This window comes from Oncorhynchus clarkii, chromosome 19, assembly GCF_045791955.1.
Source record: "Oncorhynchus clarkii lewisi isolate Uvic-CL-2024 chromosome 19, UVic_Ocla_1.0, whole genome shotgun sequence".
NCBI classification, from domain to species: Eukaryota; Metazoa; Chordata; class Actinopteri; order Salmoniformes; family Salmonidae; genus Oncorhynchus; species Oncorhynchus clarkii.
The window spans coordinates 48579574-48593714 of record NC_092165.1 but is presented as its reverse complement, the minus strand read 5'-3'; positions in this window follow the sequence as shown (position 1 = coordinate 48593714).

The window sequence follows — 14141 nt, the reverse complement described above, 5'->3', positions numbered from 1 at the left end:
CACACACACACACACACACACACACACACACACACACACACACACACACACACACACACACACACACACACACACACACACACACACACACACGCCAGCTGAACATGTGGAAAAAACTTCCATAAACATCAACAGCTTCTATTTTTGTCCCACTCACCTGGTTCAATACCTACATGGGTAATACAGCTGACCAAATTAGACAACATTTTTCTTCTGGGTTAACAGAGATTAATATATACAGTAGCTAACTCAAATATATACAGTAGCTAACTCGGCAAGTCACCCGTGATTTGTGAAAGATGGCGCCGAAGAATATGGCTGACGTTTTACATTCTCCCAACCAATTGAGAAATGTAGTTTTTTTTTAACTTATTTTTTAACAATATTTTGTATATAATGTTGCTGCTGCCGTCTCTTATGACCGAAAATACCTCCTGGACATCAGAAAAGCGATTACTCAATGCGGACTGGAAGCAACTTTTTCCTTTAACGAGTCCAACGAGAAGGATATCCTGCTTTCACAGGAACAGGCCCAGATCCTCGCCTTGCATGAAGAAAAGAAGCCGGAAAAGTGGACGCAGATCGGGGATCCTTCTCAGAATCCGGAAGCGAGCGAGTAAACTCCCAATGCCTTTCATTCTCCTTGCTAACGTGCAATCGTTAGAAAATAAAATTGATGACCTACCAACTAGAAATTAAAAACTGTCAAAAATGTATTTTATTTTATTTTGTTTATGTTTTTTACCCCTTTTTCTCCCCAATTTCGTGGTATCCAATTGTTGTAGTAGCTACTATCTTGTCTCATCGCTACAACTCCCGTACGGGCTCGGGAGAGACGAAGGTTGAAAGTCATGCATCCTCCGATACACGACCAAACCAGCCGCACTGCTTCTTAACACAGCGCGCCTCCAACCCGGAAGCCAGCCGCACCAATGTGTCGGAGGATACACCGTGCACCTGGCAACCTTGGTTAGCGCGCACTGTGCCCGGCCCGCCACAGGAGTCGCTGGTGTGCGATGAGACAAGGACATCCCTACCGACCAAGCCCTCCCTAACCCGGACGACGCTAGGCCAATTGTGCGTCGCACCACGGACCTCCCGGTCGCGGCCGGTTACGACAGAGCCTGGGCGCGAACCCAGCGCCCTTAACCACTGCGCCACCCGGGAGGCCTAATAAAAAAAAACTGTAACATCTTATGTTTCACAGAGACGTGGCTGAACAAAGAAATTGACAATATAGAGCAGTAGGGATTTTCCATGCACCGGCAGAACAGAGACGCTACCTCTGGTAAGACAAGTTGTGGGGGTGTGTGTCTTTTTGTCAATAACAGCTGGTGTGCAATGTCTAAAATTAAATAATTCTCAAGGTATTGCTCGCCTCATGATAAACTGTCGACCACACTATCTACAAAGAGAGTTCTCATCTGTATTATTCGTAGCCGTCTATTTACCACCACAAAGCGAAGCTGGCACTAAGACGGCTCTCAAACAACTCTATGAGGCCATAAGCAAAGAAGAAAATGTTCACCCAGAAGTGGCGTTCCTAGTGGCCGGGGACTTTAATGTAGGCAAACTTAAATCAGTTTTACCAAATTTCTACCAGCATGCCACATGTGCAACCAGGGAAAAAAATCATAGACCACATTTACTCCACACATAGAGATGCATACAAAGCTCTCCCACACCCTCCATTTGGCAAATCTGACCACAATTCTATCCCCCTGATTCCTGCTTACAAGCAAAAACTAATGCAAAAAGTACCAGTCACTCACTCAATTTGCCCCAAGATGGCATAGCAGTTCAGACTTATTTTTGTCCTCGTCCTGTCGTGTCCCGTATATAGATATATTTACAACTTTCTTTTTCAAATACATTTTTAATTTTCCAAAAACTCATCTTCAGAACATTCACCTGCAATCCGCTTCACCAATTTATATTTATATAAAAAATTATTATTTACCTCAGATCTGTAATCCTCCGAGAGGCTAGCCAGAAATTAGCCAGAAGCTAGCCGGGAGCTAGCCAGAAGCTGGTCCAGAAGCTACTCTGAAGCTGGTTCAGAAGCTAGTTAGCTTATTTACTGGCTAATCGTTAGTACTCAGCTAACCACGGTTTGTGGTCATCGGCTGTCCTTTGGCTCGAGAATCTATCGCCAGTTTTGAACGGCGCGGTGCAGCGCAGCGCGGCTCGGAACGGAACATACCGGATTTCGGCCGCTGGCTCTGGACATCCATACCTGGATCTCACAGCTAGCTAGCTGCTATCCGTGTGGCTATCGGCTTTCGTCGATTCCGGAGCTAACATCAATTGTTCCGGAGCTAGCCAGCTGAAGAGTTCCATCAATCACTCCTGGGCTGCAGTCACCTATCCGGACCCGTTTTGCTGCCTACGCGGAGCCCCACCGGGCCTTCACAGCTGGACTGCCGACGTTGTCTACCCGAGGGAATTGTCCGGCTGGCTCCTCCGGTGCAACGTTGCCTGGGCGCCCATCTGCGGCCTGCTAGCCGTTGGCTATCTTATCGGCTGCTATCTGAATCGACAATCGGACAATTTTTATTTTATTTTATTTTTATTATTTATTTATTTTCTTCTTGGGCCTCTATTACTATATCTATTGTTTTTATTTTTGTTGTTGTTGTGTGATTTGGATTAATCCCCTCTACCACACGGAAACCCACTAATCTACTGACGGAACGCAAGAGTTGGCTAATAACATACCTCCATCCTATGCTAGCTTGCTACCGATTTAGCTGTCTAAATCGCCGTGACCCCCAACCAACCTCTCCACTCACTGGACCCTTTTGATCACTCGACTGAGCATGCCTCTCCTTAATGTCAATATGCCTTGTCCATTGCTGTTCTGGTTAGTGTTTATTGGCTTATTTCACTGTAGAGCCTCTAGTTCTGCTCATTATACCTTATCCAACCTATTAGTTCCACCACCCACACATGCAATGACATCTCCTGGTTTCAATGATGTTTCTAGAGACAATATCTCTCTCTTCATCACTCAATACCTAGGTTTACTTCCACTGTATTCACATCCTACCTTACCTTTGTCTGTACATTATACCTTGATGCTATTTTATCGCCCCCAGAAACCTCCTTTTACTCTCTGTTCCAGACGTTCTAAACGACCAATTCTTATTGCTTTTAGCCGCACCCTTATTCTACTCCTACTCTGTTCCTCTGGCGATGTAGAGGTGAATCCAGGCCCTGCAGTGCCTAGCTCCACTCCTATTCCCCAGGCGCTCTCTTTTGACGACTTCTGTAACCGTAATAGCCTTGGTTTCATGCATGTTAACATTAGAAGCCTCCTCCCTAAGTTTGTTCTATTCACTGCTTTAGCACACTCTGCCAACCCGGATGTTCTAGCTGTGTCTGAATCCTGGCTTAGGAAGACCACCAAAAATTCAGACATTTTAATTCCAAACTACAACATTTTCAGACAAGATAGAACTGCCAAAGGGGGCGGTGTTGCAATCTACTGCAAAGATAGCCTGCAGAGTTCTGTCCTACTATCCAGGTCTGTACCCAAACAATTTGAACTTCTACTTTTAAAAATCCACCTCTCTAAAAACAAGTCTCTCACCGTTGCCGCCTGCTATAGACCACCCTCTGCCCCCAGCTGTGCTCTGGACACCATATGTGAACTGATTGCCCCCCATCTATCTTCAGAGCTTGTGCTGCTAGGCGACCTAAACTGGAACATGCTTAACACCCCAGCCATCCTACAATCTAAACTTGATGCCCTCAACCTCACACAAATTATCAATGAACCTACCAGGTACCTCCCCAAAGCCTTAAACACGGGCACCCTCATAGATGTCATCCTAACCAACTTGCCCTCTAAATACACCTCTGCTGTTTTCAACCAAGATCTCAGCGATCACTGCCTCATTGCCTGCATCCGTAATGGGTCAGCGGTCAAACGACCTCCACTCATCACTGTAAAACGCTCCCTGAAACACTTCAGCGAGCAGGCCTTTCTAATCGACCTGGCCGGGGTATCCTGGAAGGATATTGATCTCATCCCGTCAGTAGAGGATGCCTGGATATTTTTTAAAAATGCCTTCCTAACCATCTTAAATAAACATGCCCCATTCAAGAAATTTAGAACCAGGAACAGATATAGCCATTGGTTCTCCCCAGACCTGACTGCCCTTAACCAACACAAAAACATCCTATGGCGTTCTGCATTAGCATCGAACAGCCCCCGTGATATGCAGCTGTTCAGGGAAGCTAGAAACCATTATACACAGGCAGTAAGAAAAGCCAAGGCTAGCTATTTCAAGCAGAAATTTGCTTCCTTCAACACTAACTCAAAAAAGTTCTGGGACACTGTAAAGTCCATGGAGAATAAGAACACCTCCTCCCAGCTGCCCACTGCACTGAAGATAGGAAACACTGTCACCACTGATAAATCCACCATAATTGAGAATTTCAATAAGCATTTTTCTACGGCTGGCCATGCTTTCCACCTGGCTACTCCTACCCCGGTCAACAGCACTGCACCCCCCACAACAACTCGCCCAAGCCTTCCCCATTTCTCCTTCTCCCAAATCTGCTCAGCTGATGTTCTGAATGAGCTGCAAAATCTGGACCCCTACAAATCAGCCGGGCTAGACAATCTGGACCCTTTCTTTCTAAAATTATCTGCCAAAATTGTTGCCACCCCTATTACTAGCCTGTTCAACCTCTCTTTCGTGTCGTCTGAGATTCCCAAAGATTGGAAAGCAGCTGCGGTCATCCCCCTCTTCAAAGGGGGTGACACTCTTGACCCAAACTGCTACAGACCTATATCTATCCTACCATACCTTTCTAAGGTCTTCGAAAGCCAAGTCAACAAACAGATTACCGACCATTTCGAATCTCACCATACCTTCTCTGCTATGCAATCTGGTTTCAGAGCTGGTCATGGTTGCACCTCAGCCACGCTCAAGGTCCTAAATGATATCTTAACCGCCATCGATAAGAAACATTACTGTGCAGCCGTATTCATTGATCTGGCCAAGGCTTTCGACTCTGTCAATCACCACATCCTCATCGGCAGACTCAACAGCCTTGGTTTCTCAAATGATTGCCTCGCCTGGTTCACCAACTACTTCTCTGATAGAGTTCAGTGTGTCAAATCGGAGGGTCTGCTGTCCGGACCTCTGGCAGTCTCTATGGGGGTGCCACAGGGTTCAATTCTTGGACCGACTCTCTTCTCTGTATACATCAATGAGGTCGCTCTTGCTGCTGGTGAGTCTCTGATCCACCTCTACGCAGACGACACCATTCTGTATACTTCTGGCCCTTCTTTGGACACTGTGTTAACAACCCTCCAGGCAAGCTTCAATGCCATACAACTCTCCTTCCGTGGCCTCCAATTGCTCTTAAATACAAGTAAAAAAATATGCATGCTCTTTAACCGATCGCTACCTGTACCTACCCGCCTGTCCAACATTACTACTCTGGACGGCTCTGACTTAGAATACGTGGACAACTACAAATACTTAGGTGTCTGGTTAGACTGTAAACTCTCCTTCCAGACCCATATCAAACATCTCCAATCCAAAGTTAAATCTAGAATTGGCTTCCTATTTCGCAACAAAGCATCCTTCACTCATGCTGCTAAACATACCCTTGTAAAACTGACCATCCTACCAATCCTCGACTTTGGCGATGTCATTTACAAAATAGCCTCCAATACCCTACTCAACAAATTGGATGCAGTCTATCACAGTGCAATCCGTTTTGTCACCAAAGCCCCATATACTACCCACCATTGCGACCTGTACGCTCTCGTTGGCTGGCCCTCGCTTCATACTCGTCGCCAAACCCACTGGCTCCATGTCATCTACAAGACCCTGCTAGGTAAAGTCCCTCACAGATTACTGCACCTGCACATAGCCCACCTATAATTTAGCCCAAACAACTACCTCTTTCCCTACTGTATTTAATTTATTTATTTATTTTGCTCCTTTGCACCCCATTATTTTTATTTCTACTTTGCACATTCTCCCATTGCAAATCTACCATTCCAGTGTTTTACTTGCTATATTGTATTTACTTTGCCACCATGGCCTTTTTGCCTTTACCTCCCTTATCTCACCTCATTTGCTCACATCGTATATAGACTTGTTTATACTGTATTATTGTGTCGTTGTATGTGTCGAACTGCTTTGCTTTATCTTGGCCAGGTCGCAATTATAAATGAGAACTTGTTCTCAACTTGCCTACCTGGTTAAATAAAGGTGAAATAAATAAAATAAAATAAACTCAATAATGAAATTGTCAGATGATGCGGATGCTACTCTTCAGGACTGTTTTGCTAGCACAGACTGGAATATGTTCCGGGATTCATTGTGCATCTCTGCGCCTTCTTCACCACGCTGTCTGTGTGGGTGGACTATTTCAGTTTGTCCGTGATGTGTATGCCAAGGAACTTTCCACCTTCTCCACTACTGTCCCGTCAATGTGGATAGGGGGCTGCTCTCTCTGCGGTTTCCTGAAGTCCACGATCATCTCCTTTGTTTTGTTGACGTTGAGTGTGAGGTTATTTTCCTGACACCACACTCCGAGGGCCCTCACCTCCTCCCTGTAGGCCGCCTCGTCGTTGTTGGTAATCAAGCCTACCACTGTAGTGTCGTCTGCAAACTTGATGATTGAGTTGGTGGCGTGCATGGCCACGCAGTCATGGGTGAACAAGGAGTACAGTAGAGGGCTGAGAACGCACCCCTGTGGGGCCCCAGTGATGAGGATCAGCGGGGTGGAGATGTTGTTACCTACCCTCACCACCTGGGGGCGGCCCATCAGGAAGTCCAGGACCCAGTTGCACAGGGTGGGGTCGAGACCCAGGGTTAATGATGAGCTTGGAGGGTACTATGGTGTTAAATGCTGAGCTGTAGTCGATGAACAGCATTCTTACATAGATATTCCTCTTGTCCAGATGGATTAGGGCAGTGTGCAGTGTGATTGCATCGTCTGTGGACCTATTGGGGCGGTAAGCAAATTGAAGTGGGTCTAGGTTGTCAGGTAGGGTGGAGGTGATATAGTCCTTGACTAGTCTCTCAAAGCACTTAATGATTACGGAAGTGAGTGCTACAGGGCGATAGTCATTTAGCTAAGTTACCTTCCCTTTCTTGCAAACAGGAAAAATGGTGGCCCTCTTGAAGCATGTGGGAAAAGCAGATTGGGATAAGGATTAATTGAAAATATTCCGTAAACACACCAGCCAGCTGGTCTGCGCATGCTCTGAGGACGCGGCTGGGGATGCCGTCTGGGCCGGCAGCCTTGCAAGGGTTAACACTTAAATGTTTTATTCATGTTGACTGCAGTGAAGGAGAGCCCGCAGGTTTTGGTAGCGGGCAGTGTCAGTGGCACTGTGTTGTCCTCAAAGCGAGCAAAGAAGTTGTTTAGTTTGTCTGGGAGCAAGACATCGTGGTCAGGGACTAGGCTGGTTTTCCTTTTGTAGTCTGTGATTGACTGTAGACCCTGCCACATACCTCTCGTGTCTGAGCCGTTAAATTGCAACTCTACTTTGTCTCTATACTGACGATTAGCTTGTTTGATTGCCTTGTGGAGGGAATAGCTACACTGTTTGTATTCGGTCATGTTTCCGGTCACCTTGCTCTGATTAAAAAGCAGTGGTTCGCGCTTTCAGTTTTGCGCGAATGCTGCCATCAATCCACGGTTTCTGGTTGGGGAATCTTTTAATAGATGCTGTGGGTACAACGTCACCGATGCACTTTCTAATAAACTCACACACTGAACCAGCATATTCATCAATGTTATTGTCCGACGCTATGCGGAACATATCCCAGTCCACGTGATCGAAGCAATCTTGAAGCGTGGAATCCGATTGGTACGCCCAGCGTTGAACAGACCTGAGCACAGGCGCTTCCTGTTTTAGTTTCTGTCTATGGACAGAAAGGATGGCGGAGGAGGGCTTTATATGCGTCGCGGAAGTTAGAATAACAATGATCCAGGGTTTTGCCAGCCTGGGTCGCGCATTCGATATGCTGATAAAATGTAGGGAGCCTTGTTTTCAGATTAGCCTTGTTAATTAAAATCCCCAGCTACAATAAATGCAGCCTTAGGACATGTGGTTTCCAGTTTGCATAGAGTCAAATTAAGTTCTTTCAGGGCCGTCAATGTGTCTGATTGGGGAGGGATATACACGACTGTGATTATGATCAAAGAGAATTCTCTTGGTAGATAATGCGGTCGGGCATTTGATTGTAAGGAATTCTAGGTCAGGTGAACAAAAGGACTTGAGTTCCTGTATGTTGTTATGATCACACCACATCTCGTTAATCATAAGGCATACACCCCCGCCCTTCTTCTTACCAGAGATATGTTTGTTTCTGTCGGCGCGATGCGTGAAGAAGCCAGGTGGCTGTACTTACTCTGATGACGTATCCCAAGTGAGCCATGTTTCTGTGAAACAAAGAACGTTACAATCTCTGATGTCTCTCTGGAAAGCAACCCTTGCTCGGATTTCATCTACCTTGTTGTCAAGAGACTGGACATTGGCGAATAGTATGCTCGGGAGCGGTGCGCGATGTGCCTGTCTACGAAGCCTGACCAGAAGACCGCTCCGTCTGGCCCTTCTGCTGCGCCATTGTTATGTTTCGCCTGCTGGGATCCGATCCATTGTCCTGGGTGGTGGACCAAACAGAAGATCCGCTTCGGGAAAGTCGTATTCCTGGTCGTAATGTTGGTGATTTGACGTTGCTCTTATATCCAATAGTTCCTCCCGACTGTATGTTATAAAACCTCATATATCCTGGGGTAACAATGTAAGAAATACACATAAAAAAACAAATACTGCATAGTTTCCTAGGAATGTGAAGCGAGGCGGCCATATCTGTCAGCGCCGGAAGTCTCTTTACCTATATAATAGTCAGAGGAAAGCCCATAAAATTGTCTCTTCTACCGCACGGCAAGCGGTACCGGAGCACCAAGTCTAGGACCAAAAGGCTCCTCAACAGCTTCTACCCCCAAGCCATTAGACTGCTGAACAATTCATGAATATCGCCCCGTACACTGCTGCTACTCGCTGTTTGTTTGTTACCTATGCATAGTCACATCATCACCTCCTACATGTACAGATTACCTCAACTAGCCTGTACCACTGCACACTGACTCAGTACCGGTGCCCCCTGTTTATAGCTTCGTTATTGTTATTCTTTTTCTTATTGTGTTACATTTTATTATTACTTTTTATTTTAGCCTAATTGGTAAATATTTTCTTCTTCTTGAACTGCACTGTTGGTTAAGGGCTTGTAAGTAAGCATTTCACGGTAAAGTCTACACTTGTTGTATTCGGCGCATGTGGCAAAGAAAGTTTGATTTGATTTGGATACAAGTCATTATTTCACGTCCATCCAGGTTCGAGGATGTCGGGAGATGAAGCGGACCAGTGATATGGCTATCTTTGCTGGAGCATTGAGTCAATACACTGTGGTTTTTTTCTCCACTGAAAGAAGGCCTCTGCTCTTATTATATCACCAAGAATCTGCCTATGAAATACAAAGTGGACAAGTGGATTTAGCAATCTCACTAGGATAAAGACCTCCTCCATTCCTGTCATTATTGAAAGAGATCGTGATACCTCACATCTCAAAATAGGGCTACTTAATGTTAGATCCCTTACTTCAAAGGCAATTATAGTCAATGAACTAATCACTGATCATAATCTTGATGTGATTGGCCTGACTGAAACATGGCTTAAGCCTGATTAATTTACTGTGTTAAATGAGGCCTCACCTCCTGGTTACACTAGTGACCATATCCCCCATGCATCCCACAAAGGCGGAGGTGTTGCTAACATTTACCATAGCAAATTTCAATTTACAAAAAAAAAAATTATGTTTTCGTCTTTTGAGCTTCTAGTCATGAAATCTATGCAGCCTGCTCCATCACTTTTTATAGCTACTGTTTACAGGCCTCCTGGGCCATATACAGCGTTCCTCATTGAGTTCCCTGAATTCCTATCGGACCTTGTAGTCATAGCAGATAATATTCAAATTTTTGGTGACTTTAATATTCACATGGAAAAGTCCACAGACCCACTCCAAAAGACTTTCGGAGCCATCATCGACTCAGTGGGTTTTGTCCAACATGTCTCTGGACCTACTCACTGTCACAGTCATACCTAGTTTTGTCCCATGGAATAAATGTTGTGGATCTTAATGTTTTCCTCATAATCATGGACTATCGGACCACCAATTGCAACAAATAATCTGCTCAGAGCCAAACCAAGGAGCATCAAAAATTCACAGACAACACAAAGATTCCTTGATGCCCTTCCAGATTCCCTCTGCCTACCCAAGGACGTCAGAGGACAACAATCAGTTAACCACCTAACTGAGGAACTCAATTTAACCTTGCTCAATACCCTAGATGCAGTTGCACCCCTAAAAACTAAAAACATTTATCATAAGAAATTAGCTCCCTGGTATACAGAAAATACCCGAGCTCTGAAAGTCTTCCGACTAGCTTGGAAAGACAGTACCGTGCAGTATCGAAGAGCCCTTACTGCTGCTCGATAATCCTATTTTTCCAATTTAATAAATAAGAACAATCCAAAATGTATTTTTGATACTGTCGCAAAGCTAACTAAAAAGCAGCATTACCCAAGTGAGGATGGCTTTCACTTCAGAAGTAATAAATTCATGAACTTCTTTGAGGAAAAGATCATGATTATTAGAAAGCAAATTACGGACTCCTCTTGAAATATGCATATTCCTTCAAAGCTCAGTTGTCCTGAATCTGCACAACTCTGCCAGGACCTAGGATCAAGAGAGACGCTCAAGTGTTTTAGTACTATATCTCTTGACACAATGATGAAAATAATCATGGCCTCTAAACCTTCAAGCTGCATACTGGACCCTATTCCAACTAAACTACTGAAAGAGCTGCTTCCTGTGCTTTGCCCTTCTATGTTGAACATAATAAAAGGCTCTCTATCCACCGGATGTGTACCAAACTCACTAAAAGTGGCAGTAATAAAGCCTCTCTTGAAAAAGCCAAACCTTGACCCAGAAAATATCGGCCTATATCGAATCTTCCATTCCTCTCATTTTTTTTAGAAAAGGCTGTTGCGCAGCAACTCACTGCCTTCCTGAAGACAAACAATCTATATGAAATGCTTCAGTCTGGTTTTAGACCCCATCATAGCACTGAGACTGCACTTGTGAAGGTGGTAAATTACCTTTTAATGGCGTCAGACCGAGGCTCTGCATCTGTCCTCGTGCTCCTAGATCTTAGTGCTGCATTTGATACCATCGATCACCACATTCATTTGGAGAGATTGGAAACCCAAATTGGTCTACATGGACAGGTTCTGGCCTGGTTTAGATCTTATCTGTCGGAAAGATATCAGTTTGTCTCTGTGAATGGATTGTCCTCTGGCAAATTAACTGTCAATTTCGGTGTTGCTCAAGGTTCTGTTTTAGGACGACTATTGTTTTCACTATATATATTTTACCTCTTGGGGATGTCATTCAAAAACATAATGTTAACTTTCACTGCTATGCGGATGACACACAGCTGTACATTTCAAAGAAACATGGTGAAGCCACAAAATTGCCCTCGCTAGAATCCTGTGTTTCAGACATAAGGAAGTGGATGGCTGCAAACTTCCTACTTTTAAAATCGGACAGGTCCCAAGAAACAAAGAGATCTTCTGTTGAATCTGACAATTAAGCTTGATGGTTGTACAGTCGTCTCAAATAAAACTATGAAGGACCTCGGCGTTACTCTGGACCCTGATCTCTCTTTTGACGAACATATCAAGACTGTTTCAAGGACAGCTTTTTTCCATCTACGTAACATTGCAAAAATCAGAAACTTTCTGTCCAAAAATGATGCAGAAAAATGTATCCATGCTTTTGTCACTTCTAGGTTAGACTACTGCAATGCTCTACTTTCCAGCTATCCGGATAAAGCACTAAATAAACTTCAGTTAGTGCTAAATACGGCTGCTAGAATCCTGACGAGAACCAACATTTTTTATCATATTACTCCAGTGCTAGCCTCCCTACATTGGCTTCCTGTTAAGGCAAGGGCTGATTTCAAGGTTTTACTGCTAACCGACAAAGCATTACATGGGCTTGCTCCTACCCGTCTTTCCGATTTGGTCCTGCCGTACATACCTACACATACGCTACTACGGTCACAAGACGCAGGCCTTTTTGTCCCTAGAATTTCTAAGCAAACAGCTGGAGGCAGGGCTTTCTCATATAGAGCTCCATTTTTTATGGAATGGTCTGCCTACCCATGTGAGAGACGCAGACTCGGTCTCAACCTTTAAGTCTTTACTGAAGACAGTGGGTCATATGATTGAGTGTAGTCTGGCCCAGGAGTGTGAAGCTGAACGGAAAGGCTCTGGAGCAACAAACCGCCCTTGCTGTCTCTGCCTGGCCGGTTCCCCTCTCTCCACTGGGATTCTCTGCCTCTAACCCTATTACAGGGGCTGAGTCACTGGCTTACTGGTGCTCTTTCATGCTGTCCCTAGGAAGGGTGCGTCTCTTGAGTGGGTTGAGTCACTGACGTGATCTTCCTGTCTGGGTTGGCGCCCCCCCTTGGGTTGAGCCGTGGCGGAGATCTTTGTGGGCTATACTCGGCCTTGTCTCAGGATGGTAAGTTGGTGGTTGAAGATATCCCTCTAGTGGTGTGGGGGCTGTGCTTTGGCAAAGTGGGTGAGGTTATATCCTTCCTGTTTGGCCCTGTCCGGGGGTATCATCGGATTGGGCCACAGTGTTTCCTGACCCCTCCTGTCTCAGCCGCCAGTATTTATGCTGCAGTAGTTTGTGTCGGGGGGCTAGGGTCAGTTTGTTATATCAGGGGTACTTCTCCTGTCTTATCCGGTGTCCTGTGTGAATTTAAGTATGCTCTCTCTAATTCTCTCTCTCTCTTGGAGGACCTGAGCCCTAGGACCATGCCTCAGGACTACCTGGCATGATGACTCCTTGCTGTCCCCAGTCCACCTGGCCGTGCTGCTGCTTCAGTTTCAACTGTTCTGAAACGAATGGCAGCGTCAGGTAAGCTCAAGGGAGGAGGTGTTTGTGCCTTTGTTGACAACAGCTGGTGCGCGATCTCTAATATTAAGGAAGTCTCAACGTTCTGCTCACCTGACTTAGAATACCTCATGATAAGCTGTAGACCATACGATTTACCAAGAGTTTATCTATATGTTTTGTAGCTGTCTATTTATGACCACAATGTAGGCACTAAGACTGCACTCAACAGGTATACAGGGTCATAAGCAAAGAAGAAAATGCTCACCCAGAAGTGGCGCTCCTAGTGGCCAATGATTTTAATGCAGGAAAACTGAAATCCATTTTACCTAATTTCTACCAGCAGGTCACGTGTGCAACTAGAAAACTCGAGATCACCTTCACTCCACACACACAGAAACACACACACCCTCCATTTGGCTTCTTTAAAGGTACAAATTCAACATGTTTTATACATGGTTTGTCTATGTTGCAATTTGGTTACCATGATGACATAATCATGTGGTTGAAAATTCCCCCTCAAAATAACAATCTAAGCTAATTACTTTTTTCAAATCCAATGTACTTTCCATGTAGATTCCACATAATACATTGACAAATTACATTGAAACAACGTTGATTCAACCAGTTTGTGCTCAGTGGGTAAGTGTTCCAGATTCCAAGCAGGAGGAAAAGGCTGGAGAAAGACAATATGGCTGCCAGTGGATTAAACACACATGCAGGTAAACCTCAGACATACAGTATTACAGAATAGAGGTCCATCTGTATTCAAGCCGCACTATCATTTTAGTGTGTGGATAAGGACCATTTAAAACTCCAAGGCGTCCTTTCTCTCTCTGTCAGTGTTTCAGGTCATTGCTATGTATGAATATGAGGTAGCTGATGAAGATTACTTGAGCTTCTGAAAGGGTCAGCTGATCAAGATGCTAGTTAAGGATGTCTCTGAGGACTGTTCCATTCTAATCATGTCACAATGACCACCATGGAATCTGACCAAATCCAAAAATGAGTAAAAATGTTCTGTACAATTTAGGTTGGATTTATCCTCAACTAGACATACTCTGTAGATTAGGCCCTGTGACTTCACCATGCTCCACACGGAGGGCATGATCTATGTTGTATCTTTATGCA